The following is a 15,890-nucleotide window of genomic DNA, read 5'->3' on the forward strand; positions in this document are numbered from 1 at the left end:
AAGCCAGAAGCATATCTTGTGTGGGCCTGAATCCACACCCTTTCTGGCCCTCTTCTGGGCTTTTACTAAACAGTTACTGTTAGCCAATTTGTCCTAGTCACCTCTGTGCTAAAGCAGAAATTCTTGGCACAGGCACATTAATTTCCCTTCACTGATATATTTGCAGGGTCTGCTCAACCCTGGAGATTAATTTTTAGCTTCAGTTATGCTCCAACACAGGAGAGTTAAAGGGCATTGTTATTTCCATTTCAGAATGCAGTCCATCATGGAATCACTGTGTACCCAAATATAAGTTATCTGACATATTTAAAAATTTACAAATTGTCAGATTAAATTGAATTCTTTAGAGGTGAGAGGCAAGCTGTTCTCTAACAGTTTGGTCACTACTTATTGAACACCAGTGTTTTTCTGATAATAATCATCATTCACCAATAAACTCTAGCAATATGGATAATAACAACATTTTTTTGAGTTATGTCATGATCATACCTACAGCTCCAGTTAGAGGCACAAATCTTTTGGAAAAATAAATATTAGTAGCCTTTGTGAGATAGGTAATGGTTACCAACACAATCATAACCTGTGCTGACTCTGTATGCAGAGTATATGTCTTCATACCATATTTTAAAGTACTGTGTTCAGATAGCTTTAATTTAATAAATTTAATCAAATTTTATTATTCCTACAGATCATATGACAGCAAAGTATGCAGGGCACAACTCACTGACAAGCAATACAGTCCCTCAGCACCCAAATGAGAAAAGCTGAGCAGGTCCATTGCTGATAACCAGCTCTAGCACAGCACAGTGATGACCTGCAGTGGCAAAGTAGGTTTGAGAAGAAGCCTGGAAGTCAAAGTCAGCAAGGCAAGGTCAGATTGGCAGCAGCCTGATGGTATACACTGGCATACGACAGGGAACTACATCACTTCTTGCACAAGCAGAACTCTTGGACAAATATCTCAGGGTGGAGATTTCTTTGTCCAGGGCACAACAGCAGTACATGGCTCAATCCCATTCAGCCTGAAATTTCAGGATGAGTTTTTGCAAATTGCTGCCCAGTTGTTTCCGATTTTCTATGAATTTGTTTATGACGGCCAAAGTGGTTTCATCTTTGCTTGGCTGAACCTCCTTTCTTTTCCAGAACACTGCTAGAGTTTTTTGCCTGTGTCTCTCCCAGTTTGGTGCCATCTGCACATTCAGGCACAGTATTCCTAATTCAATCATCCAGATCATTGATAAGCAACATTAATGAAGAGCATTTAGTGGACTCAAAATACTTCCACTAATGTTCTTTTCTACACTGAATCACTATCAGTTTTTAGTACTTTTTTCCAGTGGAGTTACATGTCGTTCAGTGGTAGTTTCATTGAGACACTGTTCCTTTGGTTTCCTTATAAGAATGATGATGCATTCAAGATATATAGAACCTTCTTCCTTATCAAAGTTTATTACCACCTCACAACAGAAATTGCAATGGCTTCACACATTTTGCTCTTGAGAAATTCATGTTACCTAGTGACTGTCATATTTTTGTTGGCTTCAGATGCTTATAAATAGTTCATCTCCACATTTTCTCTGGTATTTTTTCAAGAATTCAAGTTAGACCTCACAGTTCTATACTTCACTTCTGCTCTTTTCTACTTTTCTGTTTCTTGGTCTAACCACAGGCCTACAGCTCTGAAATTGCTCTGAATCCTTTCTAAATGCCACAGCTGAAGTTGTAGCCAAACAAAAAGATTTTACAGTGTGCCTTTTCATTTGAGCATTCTAGGCTCTTCTCTGACTGATAAAATCTTGAAGAATATTATTCTGGGAGTTATAGAAAAACACCTGAAAAAAACATCAGGAAAAACAGGATCCTTCTGGACAGGATGTATGGGACACATCTGGATAAACACATCATGTAATGAGTGAGCAACTGGCTCACAGGTTGGATGCAAAGGGCAAGAGTGAATGAGGTAGCATCAGAGTGGTGACCTGTCATTGGTGGGGCTACACAAGGCTTCATCCTCAGTCCTGTGCTCTTCAAAATACTCAGAAATTACTTGGACACCGGACTTAAAGGAATACTATGTAAGTTTGTCAATAATACTAAACTGGGAGGAATTGTTGACTCCTTCAAAGGCAGAGAGACCCTGCAGAGAGACTTATACAATTTAGAGGGCTGGGCAATCACTGACCACATGAAGTTGAGCCAGGGAAAGTGCCAGATTCTGCACCTGGTCCAGAGCAACTCTGGATGAATGTACAGACTGGGGAATGAGATGCTGGAAAGCAGCACTGCGGAAAGGGATTTTGGGTTCTGGTTGACAGAAAGTTGAACATGAGTCAGCAGTGCCCTGGCCAACCGTGTCCTTGGGGGCATCAGACACAGCATCACCAGCGGGGCAAGGGAGGGGATTGTCCTGCTCTCCTCTGCGCTGGGGTGGCCTCACCTCAAGTTCTGTATGCAGTTTTGGGTGACACAATACGAGACTAATATTAAAAAGTGTCCAAAGGAGGTCAACAAAATGGTGAAGGGCCTTGATGGGAAGCCGTATGAGGAGTGACTGAAGTCACTGAGTCTGTTCAGCCTTTTGCTTTTTAAGGGTTCTTCTCTTCTTGAATATAGACCAAAACAGCAGGACAGAAGTTCTGATCTACAAAGTTCTTTTAAAAGGAGTGAATCTGACCTTTCTGTAACTTTTTCTGTTCATTTCCCGCCATCTAGAATTTCTTTCTGCCACTGAGGGCTAATGAGTGCACCTCGTCTCTTTTAGCTACTTGACTTCAATAACCATTTCTATTGCTTTGGACAAGGTGGACCTTAAGCCATACAATTTAATGAGAAGATGTAGGAGAACTATTGCCCTGCAGTGTTTTTTCCCAAAAAACCCCCTTAAACCTAGGCAAAGGGCCACAATGGCTAGATAAATCTTCCAATACCGTAAGAACATTGTTGTCAGTTCAGCTAAAAGATGGGTTAGAACTAGAGAAAAAGGATTAAGGAAAAACAGACACATACTCTATACACCTTACAGAAATACACCAGAAGACTTACAGCTATTAAAACAGAAGTTTGATTACTGTACCACAGCAGGCAGCTTCAGAATCTCTATTATTTACATTAAGAAGACACAGAAGAAGTTTTTATTCTGACTGTGCTTACTGGCTTGAAATGTGTCAAGCTATCTTATAATTTTGTGGTACGATGGATTAAAACAGCTCCTAATGCTGTTTTACAACTGCAGAATAAAATAGCCACAAGGGTAGAAAAAAAAAAAAAATAAAAGCCTTACGAAATAATATCTGTTATCCATTTTCATTTTCCCCTGAGGAGTGCAAAGTTGTTAGTGTTTGCTGCTTCTTTTGGGGTGATGTCAAGATCTGCTGAGAAGGTGATATGTATCTTATAACATAGCTTGATTGTTACTAGGAAAAGGTAATTTATTACCCTTTCCTATATAACATCTTCCTGTAATTGATATGCAAATCCTGTGGCATTTATAAATTCCTTTATGGATAATGAAAAATGAGAGTGAGCAGTTGCTTAATTGAAATAGTTTACCCCAGTCAGATCTGGGGTAAAATCGTTGCTGCTAGCAGATCAGTAGGAAAAAAACCCCAATAAACAAAAACAATGACAAAAACATAAGCAACAATATCAATAATTAATATGAATTACCTAACTTCTGAATTACACAGATTTTCAGCTTAATATCTCTGAAAAAAAAGAGCAGTGAAATACGAAGCTCCCAGTAAAATCGGCACAAGCAATGGGGCAATGTTGCTATTGTTCCTCAGTTACATCTTGCAGGTATTGCATGATTTGAGATTTCATGTGTCAAGAATAAGGAGATAAGAGGATGAGCCGCTCCCCATTGTGCAATAAAATACTGGATTAAATAAAGAGATCTTAAGTTTAATATTCTTAGTTTAGAGATGAATTAATTTTTTACAGAAACTAAGTTTGATGACTTTATTAAGAAGAGAATGGTTTCTGAAGTGCCACATAAATTCAGGCCTGCATTTCCTCAGGAGTGTAAAGGTTTCTTAAGCAGAATTTAGGAAGACAAATATGAAAATAAAAATAAACATACTTTATCTTGCTGTTCATGTCCTTTATGGTATTAAGATTGGCAGGTAGTACACAAGCAAAATATTGGGATGAACTATTTCTTAGAATTTGCTGATAAGCAATCTGTTGGACAGAGAGAAAGTACATAGACATTCCCTGTCATCCATCATATATTTTCTAGTCTTTTTGTAAATTCTAAAGATAATATGAGATATAAATATGATCCTTCATTTCTCATCTGATTAGAACTCTATATGCTAATAGAAAAATTGGGGTGGGGGGGAAAGTATTTTTTCTAGAAACAGGTAAGTAAAGGGGAAAAAAATGGTGATTAAACCACATAAAGCAACAGCAACAGACTTTGTTGAAGATCTGGTAAGGCAATTCTCTTACCTGTCAGGAATTTTATACAATATTTTTACTCCTTACTAATGCAAGTAGAGCGATAGAAAATGAAAACTGAAATTAATTATTTTTTAGTACATTGGAGGACCAGAAGATTAGTTGGAAAGTGAGTTGTCAAAGAAGGAAGTTATTTTAGAGGAGGGTAGAAAAGCATAAAGACAGAACAAAAACATAGATGAAGAATTAAGTGAGTGGAAATTTCAAGGAAAAAGACAAGCATATAAAAATTATGTTTAGTAGACACAGCATACTAACACCAAGAAAAGGCCGTAGTTTGATTATCACTTTAAATTTTCAACAAAAAGTATGATTTTAATCTTATTGACCAAACTTTTAGGTGTCTATAGCAGTTTTCTGGAATGTGGTGTCTGAAAACAAATGTTATTTGCATTTCTAATGTCAGAAATGGAAAAAGATAGCGAGGAGCCAGAGATTACATCATTGTAAATCTTATTAATTTCTTATTAAATGGGAATGGGCTCATTCTATAACCAAGAGGCACTTAATCATGGGAACATATTCCAATAATGTATCAGAAAATAAAAAAAAATATAGAGATATTAAACATAAGAAGCAGAAAATTAAAAATTAGTCAGAATTGTCAAATTATATCCTTTATAAAAGAATATAACTTTGGTAAGTTGTGAAATACAGCTATGATAGTTTTAACAGGTCTTTAAAACAGCTGTTTAGTATCGACTAATCATTCCTTTCCATCCTGTTACTGCCATTACAGTACTTTTAGAAGTTAATAGGCTCAAGCTAAAGGTTGTCATAGAGATATTTCCTCACCTGGGGGATTTCTAATGGGTTATTGCAGTATTCCTCAAGACATCAATCTTTTGTGTCTGCTTTTGGTAACAGTAACTCAATGTCTTATTAGACACTTTGAAACAAATAGTGTTGTTTCTATTAAAAAAATGTCAAATTTGTAAGTCATCTGCTAGGGTTGGTGGATTGAATTGACATTACAAATGAGCTATTAATCATTTTTTTTCCCTGTATTTTAGCCTTATAAATGACAGCACATAATGAGAGAAAGTCAGCAATTTTTTTCTTGTTCTATTGCAGGAAAATTTCATTTACCACTGGCATGAAGCACTATACTGGTAAAAATAGGAACACAGGTAAAAATTGGAATTATAAAAAAGAAAGTAACTTTATTAAGTTATTACACCTAATAAGGTATCTTTTCACAATAGCAAGAAATTTGCCATGTGGTCTCTTCACCATGTTTACTTTTTCTTCATCACAGCCTGCCTAAACAGCAAAGTCTTGTAAGAGACTTTTTAATGAACTTTGCAAAGTGTGTTGCTCTTCTCATTTGTCCTTTCCTGTTTCCTATTTTCACATTATATTTTTGGGTTCCACCTTTTCCTTCTACTACACTTGGTTGCAAGTATATATACATAGTATGTGTTGATGTATAATGAATGGTTTTCAGTGCCATCCAGTGAATTTTCTTCTTCCTTCTTCATTTACTTCTTTTCATTTGCTAAAACTGTAATTAAAAGGTATATCTATTTCAAGACTTTTTAAAATCATTGTGTCTTGTTTTACATCTTCTTAATTTATCAATATTCTATATATTTCAGTCTTTCAGTGCAAAAGCTCACTAAATGTTTATTGCTATGAGAATAATATAATGAAATCTCACTGAAGTAGAAACGGCAGAGTTTTATTTGCTCTTAATACCTTTATGTCCAATTTTTAACAGATAATAAAGATTAGGTTTAAAAGTTTAAATCTTACTGTTCTTCTGGGAACATTTTGAACAAATAGAAGGTATAGATGCCAGTGTATTACAGAATACAAAGTTGTATATTACATCATAGTGAACACTTTGAATAAACAATGTCTGAGCAATTACATGCCACTGGAAGAATGACTTATTATGCACTTTTTCAGCAGCATTTTTATTTACATAAATCTCAAAGACTTTTGTTTGCATGAAACATGTATATTAAGGTTAGCATTACAACTTAAAACATGTATGACAACTTAATCCAAAAGTATGATAAAGTATGACAAGTGAGGAAACTTAAAACTTCTCTGCCCTGTCATCTTGATTTTCTAGTGAAAAACATGGAAGTAGAAAGAGGTATGTACATCTCGAAATTTGATTTACATAGAAAATTGGAAAGGCAAATTTGAGGAAACTGGTGAGTCATGATATGAACAAATTAGTGAGTTATAAAAAAACCGCCAAAAACCCCACCAAGTAATGCAAAGGCAGTCACTCTTCACCTCCCCCTAATGGCCATATGGTCTCTGAGCAAAAGCTACTTTAGAAAACTCTTTCCATGCTTTTATTGCTACTATATTATTGCATATGGAAGATAATTTCTCTTTGGTCCATTGGGGTCAGCTGTCCCAGCTTTGTACACTCTCAGATTTTTGTCCACTCCAGCCTACTCACTGTCAGGGCAAAAGAGAAACAGAGATGGGCATGATGCTGTGCAAGCACTGCTCAGCAGCAGCCAAAACATTCCTGAGTTATCAACACAGCTTTTGTCACAAATCTAAAACACAGCACTGTAACAACTTCTATGAAGAGAATTAGTTCTATCTCAAACAGACCCAGTACACAGATCCAATCAATTCTTTGTTTGGGGGGAATACCCATTAGAGATTCATTTTCTTGTGTATTTTCCAGTCTTTCTCTGCTGATAATGACAAGATTAGGGGCTTTTTTCCATTGTAAAAAAGAATGGCCCTGGAAGATTATTTTTTCTGCTTCATAATGTTGAAAATACTGTAGAATACTTCTGAATTCTTTTTCTTTATGAAAGAGGGCTCTCAACTTGTGCCAATTTTAGAATTGCTGCCTTTTTCTGCTATGTCATTTATGACTAAACTGTTACACATAATGTAAAAAACAGTTGCAGTTTAACTAATATTATAAAGGGCTCCATGAAAAAATGTAGCAAACAATCAGGCCTTCAGTGGTAACAAATGACTGGACATGATCAGGAACATCTTTATTAGAAAAATATCTTAATACACTAAGATTCTCAAAACCACAGAAGAATTACTGGGGTGACTCAAAATATATTTAATGTTTCACAAATATCAGAGACAAGCTCTAGTGTATGGATGAGCTATAAATGTAAGGAAAAACTCTTGGTAAGGACCCCTAATAATGTTCCCTGTCACTCTTTCTTTCCAGATACTGCTTTTGCAAGGGTCAGTAAAAGTGGCAGGTCCTGGAGACCCATCCGCATTAACCTCTGCTTCTCCAACATCTCTGACTTTACATGGACTCAGCCGTCATCCTGGATTAAGAGCCAACACGTATCATGGATGTGACTGCCTACACTGATGCCATGATGATTTTTTGCCTTTTCTTTTATACCCCTTTATACCTTTTTACAACTTCTGTATTCTTAGTGCTTTTTGCCTACATTCTTGGACTTGTTTGTTCAGCTAGGAGACTAAACATTTTAAAAGCTTTGCAGGTAGGGATCAGTGTGCCCCAGACCCCATGGTCCTCTCCAGAACACATTCTGTAAACTAAGATAGAACCATCCAGGGCAAGGGTCCTTGTAGGGGGGGCTCATTCAAGCCTCTCACTGGGAAAACTTTGATAGATATGCTAATTAGTAAGACCTATAATGTTTTACCACATCTTTGGGGGTGTGCATTGCAGTGTGCATTCAGGTGCATTCAACCTGGACGTAGTGCACCTAAGGATCCTTAAAATAAATACCAAGGTAAAATCCCTTTTTCCCTTCTAACCGTGTATGACTCTTGATTTTAAGACCAGGAAAAGGCATCAACAGAAGTCTCAGTATTAAGATTTTTCAAATGTATTGACCTCTATTTCCCTAAAATATTGAGTCCACTAGCTACTGCTACAAGCCATTCTGTAATCTTTTGCTATATGAATACTCAAAGTATCTTCTGTTTTAGTCTGCAGAGCAACATTTCTACAGCTGATTAGGTGGACTTGTTTAGAAAGAATGCTATCCCAGTACCAGTCAGGATGTTAGGTAGAAGAAACACATGACTTACAAATTGTGTAAGTGAATTGTGACTTGAAGCAAGAAATCAGTAATTGGAATGTTAGGCTACACATCAGGTAGTCTTTTTGGCAAGCAGAACAACAGCTTCATGTTAAAAATGCTGCACTTTCTTATCAGGCAGCTTTGAAATCAAAGCAAAAAATATCGTTACCAATTCTATGTTAAGCATCATTGTGCAGCAGCAGTGTGAAGAACTGAATGATTTTGTAAACTTTTTCCATCTGTTATCTTGATGATTCACTTTGTTTTTTGAGTCACAGCATGCAACTGTTTTTCTAAGGTCTCTCCCTGGAGTAAAAACTTTCATGTATAAGCATCTACTTCATAACAAGGGTTGCCAGAAAGGTTTGAAAGAAAGTACAGTCTTATTTCATGGTACACTAAACTTTAATAACAGCAACACCTTCCAAAAAGGAAGAATTTGATTTACAATTTCTCTGTGTGCGTGTTTACTCTTAATCAGAAGTACTGCTCCTTTGATTCAGTGTATTAGGTTGAACAAAAATTGATTTTAGGTTGTATCCATCAACTGATAGGATTTTCTGCTTCAAAATCAGTCTCCTTTAGCAATCATGCTAATCATCCAGTAATCCCATCAAAAAAAAAGAAGTATTTATGTATTCAGTTAAGTGTAGCTGGGATAATACATCACTGAGGCACAAACAGGGATGGGAAAGAAGGTGTGTAGTAGATGTAATGTTTTATAAAAGAGAAAAATTGTGCACCCAGCCTAGAACTGTCTGAGAGCAGAAAAAAAGACTATTTAGGGAGAGATTATTAGTATAGCAACTTCCAGCAATCTGTTCCCTTTGAAGCCTTCAAGCATTCAGAGGTATTAAAGAAGTCAAAGGATTCTTTAGTATTGACTTACAGACTTTTTGGTTGTGAATTTGTCTAATCCTTTACCAAACCTTCCAAATAAATTCTCTAGTTATATCACATTCTGTGGTAAAAAATAGAGAAATGCAATGTCATCTGTTAAAAGTTATGTTTCTAAGCTTCCCTCATGCTTGTCTTCTACAAACTTAAAGGGTCCTCACTTTTCCATAAGGAACTCACTACATTCCATTGAGCAATTTTGATGCCTTTCTGAATATATTGAAAAAATCCAGCATCTTGTAGATTAAAATTTCCTTAAATATCACACAAATATTGCCTGTGGTCACGTTATAAATTTTAGAAAGAGATTCCTCCTTCTTCCTCAAACTGTGCTTCCCTACTTGACCATTTCAAGGAATGATTTCCAGATGACAGACTACTGTTGTAGTAAACTATAGCTCTTTTTGTTAATTTTGTTTGCCCCCTTTTCAAAATTCAATATGCATAGGTAACCATTTTCTAGTGGAAGAATAAATTAATACTCATGAAAAAAATGATAGTTGATAAATTCTTGAATATTCATAAAAAGTTTGGCTTTGGAAAAACATTGCATATAAACAAACACTTATTCTTTTCAGCCACAAACTTGATAAAATTTAACACTGTAATTAAGATTATGCAGAACTTTTTTAGATCCGGTCAAAATGCCTACAGTCTTAAAGACTTTGTGTAGGTACAGGTAGTTCAATTCAAATTCACCTTAAAGTATTATATTGATACAGTAAAACTGGGCAAATATTTCTTATTTAATAATAGAATCACAGGACAACTTAAGTTGGAAATGATGTCTTGAGGCCATCTAGTCTAATAGTCACTCATAGTAACACCAGCTAGATCAGGTAGCTAAGGGAACTGTCCTGTCAATTTTCGAATATGATTCCATGGATGGGGATACCACAAGCTTTCCAGGAAATAAGTTCCAATAGTTAACCACCTTCATAGTGCAGCTGGTTTTGGGGTTTTTTTCGCCTTAATGTTGAATTTTCCTTTATTCTGACTTGTGTCCATTGACTCTTGCCCTGACAGAATTCTGACCTTTAAGAAAAACCTTGTTCTGTCTTCCCTGTATCCTCCCAGGAGGTAGTAGCAAACCCCAATAAAATCTCTTAGCCTTTTCTTCAGGATGAAGAGGTCCAATTTCTTCAGTATCTCCATTTTCATGGTGTGGATATAAATACGCTGCTAGCAAGAATTTTTCTTGCTTCTTTCCAGTCCCATGAGGTACTTTTCTCTCTCACAGAAGATATTAGCAGAGTTCTATAAGCTATGAACATCTGTGGCCTTGCAAAGCCTTGTTTATAGTACAGTAGAAAAATATTTTGACTATGGATGTTTTAGGATTTTAGCCAATCACCCCAAGGGATGGCTGATCCTTTGACCAATTAGACTATGAAAAAAAAGGTCTATAAAAGAGTTGTAAAATAATTAAATAAATCAATCTTGCTGCACAATTCCTGCTGTTGGATCTCTCTTCTCCTCCCTACCACTGCGGGATACCATGATATCATGGCACTTTGCTAGATTTGCCCCAGTAAGGCAATGTCCTTTTAGCAGAGAATGCAAAAGTGATACGGTACTTCCTACACAGTTTCACAAGTCTGTAGTAGGGCATCTCACCCCCCACAAGAATTTATCTGTTGTTTGTTAACTGGTCAGATAACTCAAGCAAGACAAGCTGTCTTGTAGTGAGTTATTTTGGCACTGTGGGGTTAATGCTGGTCTGGCATCTCCCAGCTGCCAATGAACATCTTGCTGTTGAAGTGAGATCTGGGAAGATAAGCCAGATTTTTGACTGACCTTTCGGTACCTCCCTTTATGACTGCAAAAGCAACACCAAATTTTCACAAAGCAGAAACCTGTATATTTTCCTGGAACTGTGTGGAGTTTCTCCCGTGAGTAGGGACACTTCACAGTTACTCCCCAGGTGTTAAGTGGAAGAATCTGTGCACATTATTGTCATTCCAGTGGTAAATTACATTTGACTCCTAATCAATACTGGTTTTTTTGCTAGCTTTAATGTTTGTCCCTTTATATGGTGCACTGTTTTTTGTTATGCTGTAATCTGCTAGTACTTCTTTAGTTTTATACTGTGTAGTAAGCAGTTCTGAGTAAGATCTTTCATCTGTTATCTCTTGTCTGTTTAGTAAATAGTTCATTTAATTTGTAAATAGATCTGATTTGCCATCATTAGGACTTGTGGGCCAGAGTTATTCTTTAAATTTAAACTGCTGCTGAATTCTGAGGTTTGTCTGAAGCTTCCACTCATCCCATGACACAAGTCACGAGTAGAAAAATAATCATCTCCAGACTTGCTAGCTGCACTCTTCCTAACACAGGCCAAGATGCTTTCCCACAAGGATGCATGACTGGCTCGTGTTCTACTTGTTGAACACCAGGAGACTCTCAGGTCATTTTTGCAAAGCTGCTTTTCAGCCAGCTGGGCACTAGGTTCTACTGGTGCATGGGACTATTCCAAAGCTGAAGGACTTGCATTTCTGTTTGTTGAACTCTGTGAGATTCCTATAGGCCTGTTTCTCCAGCCTGGTAGTGTCTCTGAACAGAAATAATAGCTTTCAGCATATTGTAATGGGCCAACCCTGGCTGGATGCCAGACACCCACCAAAGCCTATCAATCCCCACAAAAAATGGGTGGGGGAGAGAAAATATAACCAAGGGTTGATGGGTTGAGACCAGAACAGAGAGAGATCACTCACCAAATACTGTCATGGGCAAACCAAACTAGAATCAGAGATATTAATTGAATTTATCATTAATAAAATCAGAGCAGGATAATGAGAAATAAAATAAGACCTTAGAAACACCTTCCCCCACCCCTCTCTCCTTCCCATCTCTACCTCCTACCCCAGGATAGCAGGGAGACAGGGAATAGGGGTTATAGTCAGTTCATCATACATGGTTCCTATCACTGCTTAGGGTGAGGAGTCCTTCCCCTGCTTCAATGTGGGGTCTTTCCTGTGGGAGACATTTCTTCACAAACATCTCCAAAATGATTCCATCCCATGGGCAACAGTTCTCCACAAACTACTTCAACACACGTTAATCTTCCACGGGGTGCAGTTCTTCAGGCATAGCCTGCTCCACCACGTGTCCCCCACATGATGACAAATCCTACCAGGAAACCTGCTCCACCATGGGCTCCTCTCTCCAGGGGTCTGCGGTCCCTGCCAGGAGCCTGTTCCAGCACAGGCCTCCCATGTGTTCACAGCCTCCTTTCAGGCATCCACCTTCTCTGGCATGGGTCTACTCCATGGGCTGCAGGTGGATCTCTGCACCCCCCTGGTCCTCCATGGGCTGCAGGGGCACAGCTGCCTCACCATGGGCTGCACCATGGGCTGCAGGGGAATCTCAGCTCTGGCACCTGGAGCACCTCCTGCCCCTCCTTCTGCACTGACCTTGGTGTCTGCAGAGCTGTTCCTCTCACATATTCTCATCCTGCTTTTTTCTGGCCACAATTACATCTGAGCAGCAACTTTTGGTCTTTTTCTCTTCTTAAATGTATTATCACAGAGACATTACCATTATTCCTTATTGGCCCAGCCTTGGCCAGCAGCACGTCCATCTTGGAGCTGGCTAGCACTGGCTTTCTTGGACATGGAGGAAGGTTCTGGCAGCTTCTCAAAGAAGTCACCCCTGTAGTCCCCCAGATACCAAAATCTGGCTATGCAAACCCAGAAGGGTTGAAGTCCTCCATGAGGACTAGGGTTTGTGAATGTGAGGCTGCTCCCATCTCTCTACAGAGGGCCTCAACCATTTGGACTCCTTGGTGGAACAGCCTGTGGAAACTCTCACTGTAAAGTCACCTGTCCCCGCCCTTTCTTTAATCCTGACCCATAAGCTCTTGGCTGACTCTTCATCCATCCCCAGGCACAGCTCCATGCACTCCAGCTGGACATTGAGATAGAGTGCAAACACTGCCTCCTCCTCCTCCATTGCCTTGCCTGTCCTTCCTAAAAAGCCTGTATCCTTCCATTTCAACACTCCAGTCATAGGAATCTTTCCACTGTGTCTCTATGATGCCAATATCATAGCCATGGAGGCATGCACACATCTCCAACTCTTTTCATATATTCCCCATGCTGTATGCATTTGCAGAGAGCCATTTAAACTGGGTTCCTGATGAAGCTGATTTGTTGGCTGAAATTCCTCTGTGCTGTCCTTCAGGTGCTCTATTGCCTTTCTTCAATCCCTAAATACTGTGTAAACCATTGATTTTCATCCTGCATTTTGCAGATGGGTAAATTCTTCATGAAGACTGTATCTAACAACTGTTCAAAATAGTAGTAGAAAATGTTTACAGTCTGAGATTTCATGTGTACTTCTTACAGCATTTCACTATTAATTTCATGCATATGATCTCACTTTTTAAGTGTAAAAGGAAGATGTTTTCATACTTATTGTTGTGTTTGTGATTTCACGAAGCTGACAAAATGAGATGCGACACTTGGTTTATCCCCAAGGAAAGAGTAACAAAATATAGTCACAGTCTTTCAATCAGAAAAGTAAAACTAACTTATTGCATCAACGTGTAAGAATTCAGCCTTAAAAAATTATCCAAATTAGTAATAGTACTAATACTAATACTAATACTAAACCCTTCAATATTCTGCATCTTGAAAGTCTATTGTAAGACTCTCATGTCTAAAAAAGTAGTATGCAAATGTATATGTATGCACATGTATAATATGCACATACACATACTTCTATATATAATAATATCCATAAATATTATACATATATTCATATTATATTCATGCTCATATACTGTTACTTAGTGGCAGTGCTGGCTGTGAGTTTCTGTATTCCACACATCAATAACTTCCAAGCTATTTGTACATTAGACTTGAAATAGCTCGTATACATTTTTAAAACATATATAGCTCTTATAGGGACACAAAAATTTTGAACCACTCCTTTTTCCTATACCCTTTAAGTAAATGCTTCTGTCTAAATACAAGCTTGATCATCTATCCTTACATTGCTAACTTGACATTGTATAACAAGGTTTAATGCAATGTAACTGACTTAGGAGTATTAAAAGCTGCAAGTGAAAGAGTATTATCACTTCATGTTTTGCTCACTACTTTATGATTGGCTGACAACAGCTGGCCCACAATAAAGAAAGCAGGGGTTAAAAAAAAAAAAGAGTCATATTATGCAAGCGTCACATATTTTAATTAGCTGGTTATATTAAAAGATAGTACATTCCAATGTGTAAATGCTGGCCCATAGCACCAATCCACACTGAAAGGCCACACTGCAGCATATAAGTTCATATCTCATTAAGATACTGTTTATTTATTGGACTCTATGATCTCAGAGGGCTTTTCCAACCTAATTGATTCTGTGCATCTGTGAATAAAATTATGTATGCTGCATAAAGGCAGAAAAGTTGATCTACTCTTACTGACAAATTCAGATATTGCTGGCTTCTCTCATTACTGCAAGCAACTGAACTGGGTTTGCACAGCAGTGTTTCAGTGGGGGGCAGGTACAGGGGTGGCTTCTCTGAGAAGCTGCAGAAACTTCCCTCATGTCTGATGGAGCCAATGCTAGCCAACTCCAGCTGCTGGCCAAGGCTGAGCCCATCACTGACTCTAGTAGCACCTCTGGGATAACATAGTTAAGGTGAGGGAAAAAACTGAACTGGGCAACTGTAGCCAGAAAAAAGTGTGAGGATAACAAGAGAAACAGCTCTGTAGACAACAAAATCAGTAAAGAAGGAGAGGGAGGCGGTGCTGCAAGCACAAGAGCGAGATTCCCCTGTAGCCCATGGTGCCGTCCATGGTGGGGCAGCTGTGCCAGTGCAGCCCATGGAGGTCCATAGTGTATCTGAGATACACCTGCAGCCCATGGAGGATCTCATGAAAAAACAGGTGCATGTCCAAAGGAGGCTGTGACCCCTCCTGTGGGGAGCCTGAACTACAACAAGCTTGTGGCAGCACCTGTGGCCCCATGGAGGAAGAAGCCCATACTGGAGAGGGTTTCCTGGCAGGAGTTGTGACTCTGTGGGGAACCCACACCTGGAGTGGGCTGTTCCTGAAGGATTAAACTCAGTGGAAGGGACCGATGCTGGAGCAGTTTGTAAAGAACTGCAGCCCGTGGAAGGAACTTATGCTAGAGAAGTTCTTGGAGGACTCTTTCCCTTGGGAGGCACCCCACACTGGAGCAGGGGAAGAGTGTGAAGAGTCCTCCCCTTGAGGAAGAAGGAGAAACAGAAATGATGAGTGATTAACTGCCTGCACCCAGCTTCCAGCCAGGGTCAACACACCGCAGTAACCCCTATGACAACTACTGTATAGCTTGTCCACATTTTCTTTCAGAAATTAAAAAAAATAACTTTTGCTAGTAGAAAAGATGGAAACAAAATCATGCTACTAGCAGAGTTGGTTGATTTCTAAGCCTTTCTATTCGTCGGTTTGGAAGTCAGGATTTTGGGTATACAAGTTATATTCTGTAAACAAATTCTGCTGACACCACCTGCATAACAATTGTAGCATATGC

The 15,890-nt window shown here is 38.4% G+C and overlaps 1 protein-coding gene across 4 annotated transcripts in view; it reads right to left on the reverse strand.

The window, feature by feature from the left end:
• EYS (eyes shut homolog) overlaps nt 1-15,890 on the reverse strand; it is an 860,563-nt gene that overhangs the window by 551,624 nt on the left and 293,049 nt on the right. The gene's annotated exons all lie outside the window — the stretch shown is intronic.

This window comes from Corvus hawaiiensis, chromosome 3 (genome assembly GCF_020740725.1).
Source record: "Corvus hawaiiensis isolate bCorHaw1 chromosome 3, bCorHaw1.pri.cur, whole genome shotgun sequence".
In the NCBI taxonomy this organism is placed as follows: domain Eukaryota; kingdom Metazoa; phylum Chordata; class Aves; order Passeriformes; family Corvidae; genus Corvus; species Corvus hawaiiensis.